The following is an 18664-nucleotide window of genomic DNA, read 5'->3' on the forward strand; positions in this document are numbered from 1 at the left end:
GTTACATTAGGCCACTGAAAATTATACTTACACTGGCTTGCAGGAGCAGAATACTAATGGCCTTATTATGGATTGTAGTGATGTTTCATTCTTACAGCCTGTGAACACAAATTCCCATCTCAAGCATATTGGCTGAACAATGCAGACAGTGTAAAAAAGAAAAGGGATAAAATACATTCACTTGCAAAACACACAAATTACATTTCCATAGCCATCAAAAATAGAAATATAGTGAATAATCAGAAACATTTCAGTGATACTATGCTGCCAATATAGATAGTTGAATCATAACAGAATTATTCATCAAAGTGTCATGCTTATGTAATTGATATCACAATGATGGGTAACCAGATCCTTTACTGAATAAAAAAATGAGAAAATCTTAAAAAATATTACAGTTATTAAGAGGTATAACTAGCAATCTCCAGATCATGTAAAACCTGCAGATTACAGCTGTAAATATGAACAAAGAGGTGATAAATAAGACTTGTATTATAGTTCTGACCTGGCCAAATTGCACCTTCAGACCAGATCCATAGAACTAGAATAGGCATCACCATGCAACAGGCAATTTACTTCAGAAAAAAAACACTGGATATCTTTTGCAACATTTAAGCCACGAAAGTATCTGCATACATTAAAAACACTCATGTTCCATAACACACAGCAAGGCAGTAAATAATTGCATAATCCTCTACTCTGCTCACACAGTCCCTACCACTCTGACTTGAGAGATAATTCTGTCCTAAATCACTTTTTTTTTTAGAGTCTATGCCAGTGCTTGTCTGTTCAGAATAACTAGCTCAGGAGTGTACAAGAGCCATTGCTATTATTAGAGAGAAGGAAGAATCCAAGTCATCTGCATATCACCCATTAAGTAATACTGGCTACATCCTGCCTAATCTTTCTTTACAAGGAAATATTGAAAACAAGAAGATTTGTCCTAACCTTCAGACAAGAAACCTAACCAAGAACATCCTGGAGCAAAAATTGAGAAATTTAGACTCTGAAGTCAGATTAAACTGCTTAACCATACAGGCCTGAAATCCCAGTGGAGAAAGTTTCTGGACAAAATAGCAACAACTAAAAACCACCAAAAAAAAAAAACAAAACAGAAGCAATACTGTAAAAACATTCAGCTGAAAGTATATCTTGTGTCTTGTACAAAAGCAAAAGATTCCTCAATAACAATATTCATCACAAATGATGTTAAGCAGATATTTACCCTCTACACTTCTTCCAGCCAATAAAGATGAGATATTATCAAAAGCTGAAGAGTTTACATTTGTGTTCCAAGTTCAGTCCTTAATTATTAAACTGGCATGCTACTGAGTTCACAATATCATGCATAAAAATGTGTAATTCTCTTCTTAAATGTGTGTAATTTTCTACTTACTTCTTTCAGAGCAAAGCACAGGGTGAAAAACACATGACAGCAGCCCTCTAAGTTGCAGCAACATGCAAATATTTTCTAATCACCCATGTGGAGTCAGAGGATATTGAAATACAATAAGCTTTTGAACAATAAAAGTGATAGGATAAGAAGTGAGATGGAAGTCCTGCATATATACAGCACAAAGCAGCAGCAAGGATGGTGATACACATCCAGTAAACTACTGTTCCTCTATGAGAACACTAACACCAGACAGCACCACTGCAACTGTTCTGTCTCCCTTTACAACACTAGCTCAATGCACACCACCGAGATGTCCCTGCACCACAGTGCTTAAATCTTTCATGAGTTCCAGAGGTTCATGTATCTCTCAGTTTATCAGGGCTCAGTGGCCCTCTTCACCTCCAAGCTGGTAGCCATGGACCTCCACCAGGAGATGAGCAATCAAGTGCTGCACCACGGGCAAACCTTAAAACCATAGCAATTAAAGACTTTGTGGAACAAAAAGCCTCAGCACAAAACCAATGTATTGAGTTTTCAGCAATACCTTTGCCCTTTCAACTCAAGCAGTTTCTTTAGTTTTTTTCCAAAGTGTGAGTAGTTCACATTGACATAACCATGACCCCAGCAGATCTTCTGTGCATTTGAGAAATGAAAAGAAGCACTGAGAACCAGGTCATCCCTCTATAAAGCTGTACTAAGGCACAAAGGCCCTGCCTAGAATGCATGGTTTTTGTCTGTTCTCAAACCATGATAAGATGCAAAACTTTTCACAAAATTATCCAGCTGGATCTTTCTTTTTTCTTCACAGAATCCAAGATTTTGATTTGGACCAAAAATTTTATTTTGTCATAATTTTGAAATGACTTATATATTTCTATCTGTCTTCCATTCTTGGTGCCTGAGAGGTTTTGACAAAGTGCAGCCAGTTATTGTCTGTACAGAAGCTTATATCTGACAATAAAGCAAACAGAGTAAATTAACTCTGAAAATTATGATTAGAAGCGGGAATCAGTTATAAGACTCATCAGAGCTGAAAATTATAGATACCTGTAGTAATGCTATGTTGCATAAATAAAGTTGGTTAGAGCACAACTCTACACTGGATGCAATGGATGTCTGGAAGAGAGGAAGATGGACCTGAGGCAGGTTTGTTTCTTGCTGCCAGTTCTGGAACACATTAAATACTTTTCTGTTATTAACACAGATGAAAGGTAATTAAGAAACTGTTCAATAGAGAGCAGCTCCATACGGAAAAAAGACTAGTTAGAAATACCTTTTATGAAGAAGCAGATAATATTTTATGTGGTTCTGACCATGCCAAGAAGATCTTTACAGTTAAAATGTTCAGTTAGGGCAGACACCTGAAGAATGAACACTCACTGCTAAGAAAGTTCCTCAATCACAGTTTTAAGCATTGATGGGAACAAAGGATATGGTCCAACGACCCTTGTGGGCTAATGGAAATTACAGATCTTCTGAATAGCTACCTATTACTCTACTCAGTAGGTGGTAACATTCTTCTTGACCTAAAATGTTGAGCACATGCCACAGGCACCCCAACATCCAACTTAGCATTAAACACAAAGAAATGCAAAGAAGTTCTGTACATATGGAGGTATTGGAAAAGAAACATTTTCAATTTTCAAGCATCAAATATTGAATGTTGCTGACAAAGTCATCAGGTATCTCATCAGACCGTTAAAATGAGAAGACAAGGAAATTATTTTGAATTGTTACTGTTGTTTACAAAATATACTCATCTGCAGAACAAGAGATATTGGTGACATACTTTTAATCTTTTCTTATTTTTCCTGTTTTTCTCGGGAAGCATCAAAGTAGTGTTAAAAGATCCTTTGGTGTGGACATGGGGTGATCACAGATGCACTAACATAGTGAGAGCAAAATTTTTGTTCGTACTGTGCAGACCTGCTCCAAGAAAGTTGACAACTTTTCTGCCATTCAGGGAAGAACTGACTGGAGTGGAAGCTGGGCACATCTTTCTACCTAAGGGAAAACTCACTTGTAGATAGGGAGGGCACCTACATTTTATGGCTTACTCTTTCATTTCCTATAGCCACAACAGTCCCCATAAATGATGCATCAAGTCCTTGTTTTGGTGACAATAACCCTGAAATTTTTATAGACAATGAGAAGCAAAATTATTGTAAGGCTCTTAGTATAAAAGATCCATTTTCCTCTTCTCTTGTCACATAATTCTACTGCAAAACATTACATTAATGACATCTCCAAGTTTAGGATTTCTTTTCCTGGTAGAGAGTTTCAAGTATCCACAAAAGACTATGGATTAATCAGATAGAGTGTCTTCAGCCATATCTGCAAACTCCTTTAATACAGAACGAAATTTTCAAACACTGAGAGGGACAAATCCATCTCTGCTCCTGGCAAAACACTGTTATTTGGTAATTAATATTCTGTTAATGTAAGGCTACAGTTGTCCTCAATTCCCTCAGCAAGAATCTTTGCAGGTCTCTCTCATGCTCAGTGACACTCTTCTGTGTATTACCCATGTTCCCGATACAACAAATAATCAGATGTCCCTTATTAAGCAAAGCAAGCAAATTAATGTAAGAGACAGATATTTCTAATAATTTATTGTAAATTGTGATAAATTGTTGATTAAAATAAATTATATAAAAACAAACCTTAAAAAAGCCTTCAAGGAAGGTGCAGCCTCAGCTTACAAACTTACAAATAAGTAAGAAAACTTACAAATAATAAGTAAACTTAAAAATATACTGAGTTAATACTCCCAGACTGACAGAATGCAAAAGCCTGGAATACTGCTCATTTTGTTTAAAATAAACAAACAAACTAACTAAATAATTAAATAAATAAATAGATTAAAAAATAACTTTGTTTACCTAAAAAAGTGCTCCATTTCAGCTGATCCAACAGAATTAGAATTCAGCCTGCAACAAGGTTTGAGACAGAACAGAAAATTAATAAGCACCAGAAAACCTGAAAACACAGATTTTTTTTCAAGAAAACAGTCCAGTATGTATCTAGCTATGATGAAACCTCCTGGTAAAATAGGCAAGTCCTAAGAGCTGCAATGCATTTGGCCACTGCCTGACAGAGTCCAGTGCACCAGGTCTAACAAGCTTTCTCAGCAGGAGGTTCAAGAGCAGTTTCATTAATTTTCTGAGCATGTAGAACATTTATTTTTGTATTTTATTTTCACGAAAAAGAGATACTGAATCTGTAGGCAAAAACATGGTTTAAAAAGTGGTGGCTTTTACTTTTCTTTTTTAAATTATGTCTGGTTATTTGTTGCTGTCCTTTAACTACTACTTATGTTGCCAGATTTGGCAATGGAAGGAGACAGAAGAAAAAAGAGTGCCTGGTATGCCTTCTGCTTTCAGGAAAGGCCACTTAGTAAGCATTCAGAGAGTAACTGACCTAGCCAGAGAATTCAGCAAATAAAGAAAGTGACAAGCAAAATTATGAGATGAAAGCTGCTGAATAACTTCCTATGGAAAATTGACAACCAAATATTTCATTTCACAAGGACTTCCTAAGACAAGTCAAGAGTCATGTCACTGCATATATTTAGAAATATCGTTCTCTTGATTATGCTGCATGAGATATCTGAAGTGATTGTCTAAGTAGAAAAAATGCTAAAAAAATCACCCAAACATACTGTTTGACAAAACCAATCAGAATCAATATTTTCCACAAAAATTTCAAAACAATTTTAAATATGTTAGCATTGCTATAACAAGATATGGGGACTAAGTAGAGGCAAAAAAATGGAGCAGATTCAGAGATTGAACAGTTCAGCTATGTTGAATACAAGGTTCACATCACTCTCTATTTCACATGAAAAAAGGAAACTGGAATATCCAGTCTATGGCACAATGTAAATCTGACTTTTATCCCAAACCAGTATTAAAAACTACTTACAATTATAAAATGAAAGAAAAAAAATCAGGAAATAAATCATTCATACTAGACATTTTGTTGCTTTGAAAACATATATTTTTAATGTGAAATAATTTATCTGTATAATGTCAAATAATGTATGGCTTGTGAGGCATAAAATTAGATTATATCTCTCAAGTTCCTAACATAAAAGTAGATGTTTCAAATAGCAAAAAGCAGAGTGCTTTTGAATTTACAAAAAATTATCAATACCTTCTCTATACATTGAATTTTGACAGAAGTAATACATTTTTAATGTAAACCTCTATTCAACATTTGTCAGGTCAAAGGAGAGCAATAACACACATGACACAGTAACATTTCTAATTACACATTGTGCTTTATTCCCTGTAAAGAAACAATAAATAAGTAAAATTTAAATCTGCCTGCTTGCTTATCTTTTTTTTTCTGTTCTGTCACCTATGCTTGCAGAAGTAAATTCCTGATTTGGATACCTAAGAGAAGGGACTTTATGTGCATTAGCTGCCTGTATTTTCAAAAGGACACTGCACTTTGTCATTGTATCTTAAGAGTTATCAGTGAGAAGTATACAGAAACAAATTGGTTAACACTCCTGCCTAGCAAGATATGAACTGTGGTAAAAATATTCATTTGCATATGACTGCTAGCAAGATTTCCTTTTGGATGTTATTTATTTATTGGTAGCACAAATTCTCACACGAAAGTGCTCACTGAAATCCTCCAAAGGGTCTCTAATAATCTTGGGTTTACTCCAAAAAAAAGTTAAGTGTTCCAAAGGTTTTCAGTACCTCCTGTGTGGAAGATATTCAGTAATATAATAAGTCAACTCCTTTCAGCTGAGTTCCAAGTCATACCAATATTTGGACCTAATCTCAGGACCTCATTTTCTATATACAAAGAACAATTCCAGTCTTTAGGCCTGATCTGCTTCTCAGTACAGAAACAGAACAAAACCAATATTAGCAAATTGAAGTTTCTCTGGCCTACAATTACAATTCTGTCATAGCAGGGTGAAAATGGCAGCTTCTTTCAGCTCCAACAAAACAGATTTGTGATGCTACACAGCTTCACAGCCAACATTATCCATGAGTGCAGTATCTTTTAATTCTCCGTGTGCATGCTGAACACAGTAGATTTTTGGCCCCAAATGCCCTAAAATAAGGTCAACTACAAGCTTCAAAATATAAGACAAAACACAGCATACAACTTCTAGAACTGTGGCCACAATTAGGCATTTCTGCCCCTTACCATCCCCATCCTGCAATGCAGCTTTGTGCAATAATGACGGCACTTTGATTAGCAAGCCTCTGAACACAGAGCAGGAGCATAGTAGACAGCAAGCACCATTTGCTATTTTCCTCTTAGCTGTGCAGACATGCTGAAATAATGGTCCTGGCAACATGTTAGCAAAACATTAGAAAGACTTTAGTAAGCAAATAATTTAATTACACCCTTTTCTCAGGGAGTTTATATTGCACGACCCTTGACCTTTTTTATTGCTGTACCTAAACTCAGTATAGGATTCACACTTGCCATTCTTGTCACAGACTCTCTCCATCTTGTACCATTTAATATAGTGTGCTCCAGGTGTTCTGTGGTGAATGAATAGTTATATTACTACCTGTCAGACACAATCACACTCTATTTATCATCCGCGGCTGGCTGCGTGAAGCCTTGCTTCCAGCAGGCTCCCTCTCTATTTCCTTGTTCAAACGTCTGCAGTGCTTTCAGCCCATCTGTCAAGCCTGTCATTTAGAGGGAAAACAGTATCAGCGCTTTAAATATATGGAGTTCTGTATTGAAACAGTGCTGTGATTGAACTGTCAGCATTCCCAGTATCACAGACAGTAATTCATGACTGGTCAGAGCTCCATTTAGGTTCCTCTTATCATGCTGACCTTGCTGGGTCATACTGAGAGATTTTTCCCTCTGCAGTTAGGTCTATAAATAGTGCAATTAACCTTTCAAGAACTACAAAATGTTCTCAGCTCCCCTCCTCCACAAATTTACTTGCTGTTTGCAGCGTTTATAATAATCAAGGGGGAAAACATAATTCAACAGGATGGAGCATTTTTCTCTCCTGACGTATACATCAAGTGTCAGTGAAAAACAAACAAATACTGTAACACCCCCACAGGCAAGGCTTGCGTGGTTATCATCAGGAGACTTGCTTCCAGTTCCACTTTCCTCGTGTGAAGCCTGATGCCTCAGAGTGCTCTCACTATGAACTACAACCCTCTGCTACAGGAGAATCATGAGACTTACAGACATTTTATACGTGTCATACATTTGTTATATTTTCACTTCATTTTCGTGTAAGAAAACAAATATTTTTTATCAAAAATTTGAATGCAAAACAAAACTCTGGACTAATACAATTCTGAAAGTCAAAAAAAAGTACTTCTTAGGCACATGGGCTCCTGGTGTTTTTGCAAAAGTACCATTCAATTTAAGAAAAATATGAAGCAGAAACAATCTCAGTATTTCAGAGTTTCCATTCTAAAAATCTCCTTTGGGAACAATTGACAAAAAGAGTTTTGTATGAACCACTGATCATAAAATCATAGAAACACAGAATGTCTTGGGTTGGAAAAGACCTTAAGGACCATTTTGTTCCAAGCCCCCTGTCATGGGCAGGGGCACCTACTCCTAGAAAATGTTGCTCAAGCCCATCCAACCTGGCCTTGAATACCTCCAGGAATAGGGCATTCACAGCTTCCCTGAGAAACCTGTTCACCACCCTCACCATAAACAACTTCTTAATATCTAACCTAAAGCTATTAATTTTCAGTTTGAAGCCATTTCCCCTTGCCCTGCCACTACATGATCGTGAGATGACTGTGTCCAACAGAATAATCTCTGTGTAATTTATGAATCACCTATTAACTAGTATCTCTTTTGAGCTTAAAATACGTGAAATAGGTTGTCTTTCATTTGTTTCTTCTTAAGAAAAATAAAAAACTAAAAATGCAGGGATAGTAAGTGCAGCTTTTGTTCTTCACTCTGGCCTTGGGCAGCTGGGAAGCCTGGCTAGAGCCACTCCCTGGTGAGACCGCAGCTGCCACGTGCATGGGCGCTCTAGGGCTGAGTGCTCCGGCGTGAGTACACAGCTTTGGTAGCCTTACGCTGAGAGGAAGCAAAGGGACGAAAGAAGGCACACCTGGCCCACTTGCCTGAGAACTTTTGTTACCCGCGTGGTCGCAGCGATGGCTGGAGCGACCGTTCCCAGGTCGTGCAAGGGCAAAATGGCGAATAACAATGGAAGCATTGGGTTAAATAGGGGGCAGGCAGACAGGGGTGGAAGCCCCCCTCGCCCAATGGGGACAGATGACAGGGGAGTGACGTGGATCATGGCAACCTATGGGAACATAATAGAGGTGGGTACAGTGTTCTGGGACAAATGGGATTGCAAGGATGGGGTGACTGACACAGAACTTTCAGGAATGAACAGGGGGTGGCTACAAGATGGACACGTAAAAGCTCCTGTGGTAAGTAACTTGGAGCGAACCATTTGTGGGGGAAAATAGGGGTACAGAGGACCGACCTAACTAACATTTATTAAAATTTCTAACTGAACCAACCCTGCATACAACAAGTAAGCTCATGTGCTCCAACATTAGGCTATACATCAAAAATTCCTCTGAATTTTGAGGACTCTGAATTACTGAACAATACAGTACACTGGTAGTGAAAGTACACCTGAGACCAAGTCTGGGTTTATGTTTTTAACCACAACATTTTGTAGTAGTTAGACCATGATCTTGGGGCTGCATAGTCATCATTCAGCATTTCAGAATCTGCCCAGCTGGAGCAGGACTAGCAAAACTAGGGAAGAGAAAGTGTAAATGCTCATGAAGTATAAACAGGTTAAGAGAAAAATCAAAGGGGTTAGTTTAAGGCACCAGGGGAATAGAGCAATGTGGAGAAGAATATAGCCCAGCTGCCTCCTTCAGTCTAAGAACAAAGCCCTAATTTGAACACAACAGCACTGTCTCAGTAGACTCACTCGGTTAAAGCTTAGGACTCTGACCTTGGTTACATTTTTAGATGTGGACATGGTCACTGTTCTCTGGGAAAATGTCTGGAATTCTGTAATTGCAGCCAAAGCTGCATAGCCTAGCTTCCTAACCCTATAGGTACCTGTGAGGTTTCCCATATTATTAATATAGGAATAAACATTCAGAAAATCATTCACAATATCTTGTGGGTTTTTTTTTTGCTTATTTGTTTTGTTTTGTTTTATTTTTTTTTAATACATAATCTATTTTTGCTTACCAGCATTAACCTAGGCAATTTTAGGTAATACATTTAATCAATATCAGCTAAGTTGGAGGATTCACCAGAAAGCTCCCTCCCTGAGTATGCATTATACATGATTGCAAAGAACATAATGCTGCAAACACACAAGAACCACCAATGACAACTAGAAGGCTTACACAATATTTAGTATATGAATGTGGAAATACAGCAGAGAAACGGACTAAAAGGTCTTTCCAAAGTAACTGTCTTCTTATTAGAGACAGGGAGTGAATTTAATTATGTAGCTTCAGCTACCCTGAATACTTGGGCTCTAAAGAAAGATACAGTAACATAGATAAGACCCTATATTGTTAGCAGTTTCTGGAATGTTTCCTTCTTTAGATTTCTCCACCATGAATGCAAATGTCACAGTTTGCTATAGATATTTCATAATTATAATTAAGAAATAATTTCTTCTAGTTTCTTATTTCTTGGAGAGAGTTGTAAAACAAAGACACATAGAACAGTGCCCTTGTTATTGTTTTTAGATTTTTTATGAATATTTCAGGATATGTCTGCCCTCAATCCGAAGGCTGAAGCTTTCATTTATTATTATAAAGGCTGGATAAGTTTAAGTCTCATCTCATTAACTGTCATATTACCAGACTTTATGCCACACAATTCAAGTTTCACTGAGCATTCAGAATTGCTTAATTATGTACTGTAAAAACAGTCTGCTGAGACTTTCCCTTTCAGATTAATATGGAGGCAAAAGGACAGAGGTCATCTTCATGACTCGCTCTTGCTTGCCACTGTATTAACTCATAATGACAGAGGCCTTTAGTTAGTGACAAAAATATAATGAGCATTTGAAAATAAAATGTTTACATCAAAAGGAGAGACACTTTGATTTTGTAGATGAACAATTCTTTCGCTCCTTCCCTTTTTCCAGTGTTGGTGCTGTGGGTTAAGCTGCATAGAACATTCCTTATAAATTATACCACCCCATGTTAATTACACCATGCTGACATTGCTTGTCATTACTGAACCAACTACATGCTTTGCATGCCCAGATTTCAATAGCTATTCTGTTGCTCAAAATATGGGAAAGCTATACAGGTTACAGACACTGGTCATTGCTCACATTTTCTCTAGGCCACCCTGTTTTGTTCTATATTTAAACAAATACATGTACAAATCCCAGTTGTGTGGTCTATAATCTGGAGATGCTGTCATCCATAGTCAAAATGACAGTCCTTTCTGTGAGTTTATGACACATTCCTATCAGGAGCTCCTCATTCTGTCACATCCATCTCTCCTGATGCACAGTTCCTAAATATTTTAGATATCAAGCATATGCACATAGATATGATGCTCACATTCACACATAAGCACCCCTACAAATGGATTTTACTGCTTATCTCCACTTTCCAATGTAAAAATCAGAATGAGCATTTTCTCAAAAAAATTAAAGCTTTGTCTCTCTCTTAATCCCTTTCCAGAGCTATACCCTGCGAGTGGAAGCAAGAATGCCAATAAGGTTAGTCAGCAAGTATGCTACATTCTCAGAAAATAAATTAAACAGATTATCATTCTTTGTCCAGCAATTTCATATGCTTTCTTCAGAAAGAACAATATCCATTTTTGTAAATGTACATTCTGCAACACAAAGAAAGAAATCCTGGTACTCTCACTTAAATAATCTCTCCTTATTCACAAAGTAAGATATGCCTGTATGTTTAGAGAAAAAATATATCCTTGTAAATGAAAGAATAAGTCCCCTAAACATCCTAGGACAACATCCAGTGGTTTTTTTTTTTTTTGTTTGGTTTTTTTTTTAAGTTTGGAGAATGCAACCTTCTTTAAATATGTGATGAATTTTCTGTTTTTCCAATTGCATTACTTGGTTTAATAAAATCCCATATTTTTCCTCAGTTTAGTTTTAGACGAACACAACTATGACATAAATGCTATACTGCAGTATGCATTTATTTCATTTTGTCAGAAAGCAATTTTGAAAGACTCGTCACCTTGTCAGGGAAGAATCAACATAATGCTTTTTTTTGTAATTACTATTAGCTTTAAGAGTCTGACTAGAAAACAATAGTTCAACAGCTTTGCTTTTCCAGATGTATCTGCCTGCCATTATTTTTACAACACAATCCAGCTCTTCATGCATTATACCCACAACTGGAAACACTGAAAAATATTCTGAAATGATGGGAAGATCTAACATTGCTGTATCATCATGACACTATGCCACAAATTACATCATCCCTGCATTACAATTTTGGATGGCTATCCACAACTTGCCATTGGATAAAGGCTATCTAAAAGCTTCTAACCTACGAAAATTTCTAACCATTACTGTCAAAATAAACTGCACTTCAGTATACTCTCAGTGATTGTTTACAGCCCTTTAGAAATACAATCACCTATTACAGAAGCACTGATTCTTTGGTTCGTTGTCTAGATGCTCATTAGACTTGTAGCTGTTACCTTTCCCCCACTGAATCATCACTATCAAAATGACACAAACTTTTAAGGCTCACAGGAGTGTAAAGTACAAGCAGGTATTAAAAACCAAAGGAGATAATTTCAGCGTAGTCCAATATGAGCAAGTGACTAATTGAGGCAATTGACAGAAAAGCATTAGCAGCTTTAACGTCCTAGCTGATTTAATTCAATTATTGAGGGACCAAGAAAATTTCTTCTAAACAAATGTTAAATTCAGATATAAACTGAAAAGAAGGAAAGGGTTGATTCATGAGCTATAGCAACAAAATAGCTAATATCTCTCCCCTTTTAAAAGCTGAAGAACATCTTCCAAAAAGGTCCTACTGGAGAGGTAGGATTCTGAAAAAAAAACCCCAAATACCATATCAAGTAGAAAATCCTAGCAGTTTAAATATTTGTCTTATGTGTTTCACAAAGGACAAGTTAGTATGCAAAGATTATTCTTTTCATTCCCTTCATGCACCTACAGTTTGTAAGGTTAAGGGTAGTGACAGCCACCAAGTTGATTAGAGGAATGGAGCACATATTCTCTGTTGAAAGGTAATGAGAATTGGGATGGTTCAGAAGGGTCCTGAATGAATTAATTGCACCATTCTAGTAGCTGAAGGGAGCCTACAAGAAAAATGAAGAGAGACTTTTTACAAGGGCATGCAGTAACAGGACAAGGAGGAATGGCTTTAATTTGAAAGAAAGTAGGCTTAGATTAAATATTGATAATTAATTCCTTACTGTAGTGGTGGTGTGTTGCATCCCGGGTTGGTTCAGTTAGGGGTTTTAATAAATGTTTGTTAGTGGGTTCTATGTACACCCATTTTCCCCTCACAATGGTCTGCTCCAGGTTGTCTGCCATAGGAACTTTCCCATGTCAGTCTTGTAGTTACCCTCTGTTCATTCCTGAAGGTTCCGTGACAGTCATGCCATCCTTGTATTCCTATTCGTCCCGGAACCCTGTACCCACCCCTGTTGTGTTCCCATTGGCTGCCGTGGTCCATGTCACTCCCCTGTTGCCTGTTCCCATTGGGTGAGGGGGGCTTCCGCCCCTATTTTCCCGTCCCCTATATAACCCCATGCTCCCTTCCTCCCAGCACCATCTTGACCACGTGCACACTAGGAGCCAGACACCACTCCAGCCATCACAGCAGCCACGCGGGAAATAAACATTCTCCAGCCACGCAGGACAAGGTGTGCCTCCTTTGTCCCTTTGCTTCCTCTCAGCACTCGGCTACTAATCTGGCAAACCCACACGGAGGCTCAGCCTTAGAACCCCGAACATGCAGCAGCCCTTGTTTCCCGACTAAAAGGCAGCGCCAATAGCCGGGCACCCTAGCTGCCCGAGATCAGGGCGAGAAAAAACGAAGCCACAGTGGTTGGAACAGGTTGCCCAGAGAAGTTGTGGGACCCCATACCCAGAGGCTGGGGATGGAGTTGGATGGAGCTTTGAGCAGCCTGATCTAGTGAAATGTGTCCCTGCCCTTGGCAGGACAGGTAGAACAGGTTGACCTTTAATGGCTATCCCTACCAAAGTCATTCCACGAATCTATGATGATAGAACAGTTTGTGGTTATATTCCCTACCCTTTAAAATATTTTGTAACAGGACACAACAAGGCCTCTGGTCATATTTGACCTGAACAGTCTCAAACCCCCAAAGTGCTTTTTGAGAACAATTTCCCAAGCAAAATCAGAGACTGCATGCAGAAAGAACGTATATACAAAGGAAAAGATACCAAAAGAGACCCTAAGTGTCTGTAGTCTTAAGAAAGCTCGTTGGAGGAGAAAATTACCCTGAATCAACAGATCCAAATTACGGCATAATAAAATCAAGATCAGAATAATTAGAGCAAACAAACACATGTTAGTTGAACTTCTTACACCTCTGATGCAATTAGGAGTCTTTTTGTTAAAGCACTGGAGTTAATAACCTTCAAGATTTATGAAGGGAAACAGATCGTTTGCTCTTTGGTACTTTCTTTCACAAAAAACTCCAACCTCTTTGGTCAGGCCCCGGGGAAGAGCAAAACAGCTGGAGTCTCATCCTCCATAGAAAAGTACCTAACCACTGGAGAAAGTAAACTGTGAGATTTTAATTGCAGGCCTGTAATCAAGAGCTACATTACAGCAAATACAGTCTCATATGGAAAGAGAATTTGCATCCATGAACACATATGGATGTATCTGCTGTACCACTGGAAATATCATTAGTGAATTTAATAACCTTGTGAATAATAACATCATTATCGCTCAGTAACATGTAGTGGGTTTTTTACTATTTTGATAAACTAATTTTTCCTCTGTTTTTTAATCCATTATATTTAATATCTATTCCCTCTCAGATGCTGATTATTTTCTCTCTTTTATAGAAATTCGGAGGTTTTTATTTCTTCTCTTCTTTGTTACTTCTCTAGACTATTTGCTACTGTAGGCCTTTGTCTGTGGTGACTGCAAAAGTTTGCTTTTTACCTTATTTTATCTACCCCAAATAACTCAGCGCACAGACAAGATCCGCTCATGTATCCCATGCCTGTAACCAGAATTAAATAAAAGCATTCAATATGTTTGAAATTCTAAGAAGAAAAAGAAACCATATCAAATCAAATTACACTGGGTAAAAGACAAAGACAACCCTACTCATATTACAAGAGTTGGAATTAATATCATCAAACAAATAAGTAACCTGTCTGTCATTTGTAGCCATTAATGACAAAATTTCCAGTGGTTTAGAAAATATACATAACAAAGTATAAGGACTAGAGGCCATTTCTAAAGTATGGAAGATGTCTTTATGGAAATGTTTTCAAACAAATGAGGAGACTGATTGAGATCAGGCAAGCTTCCAGTCATCTAAATAGTGGACCACTCTTTCAATAAGCTAATAAATAGGAGACTTCAAGAAAAAAAGCTATTCACCTCTTATGCCATGATTGTCTAGGATCTCTGTAACAAAAAAAAAAAGTTTATAAATTAGGAGATTTTCTGTTTTAAAGGGATATTTGATGTATTGTGGTGTCTCCTCAACATTTCCATGGCCAGTGCAAACGGAAAATCTACATGATCTTCAATAAAGCTCTTTTAAAGAAAGTCCAAAGTGAAAGACGTCCTCTGTAGAAGTAAAATATAGGCAATTTATTTCAATTAACTTTTTCTGCTAAATGATTTTATCTCCAAAGGAAGGAAAGGATCTATCAACTAAAAAAATTCTCATTTCAATCACAGAACATTCCAATCAACATTATTAAAATTTACTAAATTCTGATGGGTGAGAATTCTTAATGAAAGTAAATGCATTGAACTTAAAGTGAGTTAAAAGTAACTGTTGTCTTTATTTAAAAATATTGTCAAAAAAATTCTGTAGGTTTCACATAATACTTGAATAAATTCCCAAGACAGAATCACAGAATATTCTGAATTGGAAGGGACCCACAAAGATCCTCAAGTCCACCTCTTGAGTGTATGGCCCACATAGGAATTGGACCCACAATCTTGGTGTTAATAGCCCCATGCTCTAATTAACTGAGCTAATCCTAGTGGCTGACTCCTGTGACTGTACTTCATGGAGAACTTTCTACCAATGCCAATTCTACCTCCACCATGAAACTGATGCCCTCTCTTTTATTTTTTAGGTGTGAGATCAACTCATGGTCAGAAGAAGCTTTAGTATGGATCTTCCTTTGGTCTGCATACCCACAGTGCTTGAGAATATCAAATTGTATATCTTAATTCATTATTGTCTTTTAAGCCTGATCATGTTTTTATCAAATGAGTATTTAGTAGAGGTATGTATTTCAAAAAGAAAAGCCACTTAAAACTCTGAATTGTCAATTATATTTCCCACTCCTTTTCTTGAGCTTCTTGAGACCTTCCCATTCTGCATCCTCACCAGAAGTTACATTTCAAGAGGTGGAATCACTCTGATGGTGAAAAGCAGGTAAGAGGACAGAAACAGAAACCACAAGCTCTCACTGTCTCTCACTGCCCTATCAGCATCTCATATGGGTGGTATCCATTTAGAGAGAAGAATTACTTCACAAATATATGGCCTGCAGACCATGTGTTCTCTTTGAACAAGAACAAATATGACAGCAGAGTCTCCATTCTCTCAGATATAACTAATTTACAAAAAAAAAAAAAAAAAAGAAAACTAGCAATGGTAAAGAAATTATCATTTATCTTGGTTCAGTAATAATGAGTGAAATACCAAAAGAATGAAGAGCAGAGCAACAAAGACTAGGAAGTGGAATACAGAGAGTCATAATTTTTAGCTTTCAAGTTCTTGGTGAAATTTTATGCTCCTGCAGTACTCATGCGACATTCATAGCCAAATGAATTTACATATTCTTCCAGTATTGTTTCCTATTATTAATTGGCAAAATGCTACCATAAACAGATGTCTCTTGAAGCATATTTAAGGATTCAATTTCATCTGCAGAATCTTAAGACCCTGCAAAAGATGATCAATAACTTAATTACAAGCCATTTGCAGTTTAATGAAGTCAAATTCAGAGCTTGACTTCTGCAAATAGCTCTTTAATACAGATGTTTCAAATGTACTGTCTGCATTATTTACAGAACTCTGGTTTTCAAACACTAAAAGTCAGGTATACCATGCTTCATATTATGCAGTTTAAACCCACAGGAAGACATCACAAACAATGGTAGCAGACAATTTAAGAAAGGGTGCTTGAAGTTGACCCATTAATAGAAATAATTTGAGTGCACATTCTATACTGCTTCTTACTAAGGAAAAGGAAAAAACACTAGCCATGACAACTGAAAACAATGAACACAATCTTGAAAATCTCCCACATGCAAACACTTAATCCTAGAAAAAAAAAAGTTGGTTGTTTTAGTTGAGGTAGAACTGACTTAATATATATTACTGTCAAGTTTCTCTAAAAGGATTCTTTCATAAATACAGCTAGGTGCTGGTTCATCAGTTTGATAGGCATGCATAACAGATGAAACCTGCATTCTCAGAACTACATGAATATAGCACCTTTGTGACCAGCAAAAATCAGACCCAAATTCCACCACACCATATCTTCATAAGTTTCTGGTGCTAACTTTAGTCAGCTTTCTGAGAAAATGTGTTAAATGGAATTTTGAGTGTATTTTGTAAGGCTTCTGCTCACTTTCAGCTACCAAACAGAAATAACAACTTAGAGGCTCACACACTCCTACGATGCTGTCTTCTTGCTAGAGGGTTTTCCTCTGTTTCCATTCCTGTTATGCCAAATATGCCCCATTTCAGTCACCACAGCACACCAGAAATCTTTCCTCACCATGAATTTAAGAGTGAGTCCCTTTTTCCAACTGTCATGGGTCTTGTCTAACAAAAGGACTTTTTTTACAGTTATACTACTGCGGGGATTACTGGACTCCAGGACGGTTTGGGTGGGTGGTAATGAAGGATCTCTGAGGCCCGGTCTTTAGAGCATATGGTTTATTGTAAAGGATGAAGGTCCCTGCTTAGAGTTGCTAGCCGCAACTCGTGGCAGGCCCTGGGAGAGCGGGGGGGGGAGAGAGAGAGAGAGAGAGAGAGAGCGTGCCAGGTGGGCATCCCAGCAGGAAGGTCCAAGAGAGAGCGTCCGGTCCCTCGGCCACACCTTATCAGGGGGCTTCAAGGTGGGCTGGGACAGGACTTGGGCCAATGGGGTTACAGATACCTGATACTTCAGGGGAGGGTTACAGGTATGGGATGAACCATACATTGTGGGGTGAGACAGGACATTCCATTTGGCCTTTGGATCTATCAGAAGGGGGGATTGTTTCCAGCTTGGCTGCATTATTGTTTTCGAAATGCTCAGTGATTAAGGTTTGGTATTTCAAACCTTGTTTTCATCTCGATATCTGTATTCTCTGATTCTTTTGCCAGGCCATCATATTTATAGGGCCTTGCTATTTCATCTTCCCCAACATACTACTGCTACTAGATTCAGAATATTGCAGGTTCTTCAGAATGGACTGCTACAGCACTGAAAAGCTCTGTAACTGGCCAGGAGGGCTGTACACTGCTTTGCTGCCATGTAGAGTTCCATGCTGCCAGTTCCACTCATTACGCTCACATACAAAATATTCATGCTTCGATTTATTTGGATTCCCTCATAGTTTGTATTTGGGACAGTGGTCACTTCTTTTCTGTCCCTCTTTCATATGATAGAAATAGTCTTTACAGGTGTCACCTCCTTCTTGGGCCTTCAGTGTTTACATCAAGTTGTCACAGTTTCCTAATATCTGCCGGAGTTATTACAACAGATTCAGCTGTTTTGGCTGTCATTACAAATGTATCAGATCTTATTTAGTTTAGATTATTTCATTACTATGGAGTCACACTCATACTTCAATGTTCAATTATATTCCAGTCAAAATTTAAAGTTTTCTGCAGTCATTTGGGTGTTTAGGGTTGAAGATTAAAAATTTCAAAATGTTTCTCAAATTTTTCTACTGATTAAGTAGGAACTGAATTTTATAGCAGTTTAGAAAAATGTCACCCAGCATATTTCAGTGAAGTCACCTTCTTTTCTCCTCAGCACTTCAACAGTAGTTATATTCTTTTCCAGTCTTTCTGTATACAAAGTTCCATTCTCAATCA

This window comes from Vidua chalybeata, chromosome Z, assembly GCF_026979565.1.
Source record: "Vidua chalybeata isolate OUT-0048 chromosome Z, bVidCha1 merged haplotype, whole genome shotgun sequence".
NCBI lineage: Eukaryota > Metazoa > Chordata > Aves > Passeriformes > Viduidae > Vidua > Vidua chalybeata.